Source organism: Montipora foliosa, chromosome 8 (genome assembly GCF_036669935.1).
Source record: "Montipora foliosa isolate CH-2021 chromosome 8, ASM3666993v2, whole genome shotgun sequence".
Classification (NCBI taxonomy): Eukaryota; Metazoa; Cnidaria; class Anthozoa; order Scleractinia; family Acroporidae; genus Montipora; species Montipora foliosa.
In genome coordinates this window covers 46,126,896-46,127,925 of record NC_090876.1, presented here as the reverse complement: position 1 = coordinate 46,127,925, position 1,030 = coordinate 46,126,896, and the positions used below count along the sequence as shown (strand labels likewise).

Below are 1,030 nucleotides of genomic sequence, written 5' to 3'. Positions count from 1 at the left end.
AACTACAGTTGTTTATAAACAGAAGGATATTGCGTTTGAGTCTCGGTGCGTTTGTTAAGACTGCAAATAACTGCTGAATATCCCGCCACCTTTGTTATAGCACTCGGCTGCGTTCATTGAAGAACGCGTCAAAATACTGGCTGTTATTCTTATACAAATAAGTGGTGGGGTATCCAACAGTTATTTAGCAGTTCCTGCAGGGCATCCAGCAGTAAAAAACGATTCCTGCTTCTCTCATTTCCATCAAAGCCGAATGCGAACATGGTACCAGCCCCTCTTTGTTAAGTGCTTTTGTTTATTTCTTTTCAAGACATGCTTCTCCTAATTATTGGAAAAGAATGACGCGTATTCTTATATGGCTTGTTTTTCAAACGATGCCGCTACAAGAACACAATAGTGGCCGGGTATTCTGCAGCAAGTTATCCCGCTTCCCGTGTCCATCCGCTGGGGAAATTGACTCTTTCAACGATTGCCATCTTGCACGAACGGGAGGGGATGAGATAAAGAACAGTTCTAACACTGTCACATGATCTGAAATCAAATGTGCAATAGAGAGATTTATTCAAGTTTCAACCTTCTCTACCATCTCTAGACATTCTTATTTCCATAATAAGCGAATCACCCCCTCCCCTCCCGACCTTAAAAAAAATGGATACGAAATAGTACTTTTTCAACCTTCGTCGCAGAAATTGAGTGGTTTTGGATGAATGAGGATGAAAGTGGCCTCGAGATGTCGTGCAAGACGAGCGTGCAAATTTCTTATTTTATGCAACTGCGCGTACTTACTAATCTCGTACCCAGATCTCACTCTGTCACTGGAAATGTGAGATCTGGTAAAGTTCGACAGTACACCATTACAGTACATTCATTGGCTACTAAAAAAAGGTTGCGGCAATGCAATCTACGCTCCGATTGGCTTATTTCGCGGGGCACTTAATGAAGGTTTGGTTTTCGCAATCTCATGGGCTGTTTTGAATAAATGTCAGTTGTGCGGAGGAAAGTTTTGTTTTTTCCGACCCCGGAAAAGTTT

At 42.0% G+C, this 1,030-nt stretch overlaps 1 long non-coding RNA gene across 1 annotated transcript in view; it reads right to left on the bottom strand.

Annotated features, from left to right (window-relative positions):
* Positions 1-401: 401 nt before the first annotated feature.
* LOC138013111 (uncharacterized) overlaps positions 402-1,030 on the bottom strand; it is a 10,683-nt gene continuing 10,054 nt past the window's right edge. Inside the window, exon 3 of the long non-coding RNA XR_011125177.1 lies at positions 402-531. This is a non-coding gene — a long non-coding RNA (uncharacterized lncRNA). The remainder of the gene's footprint in view (positions 532-1,030) is intronic.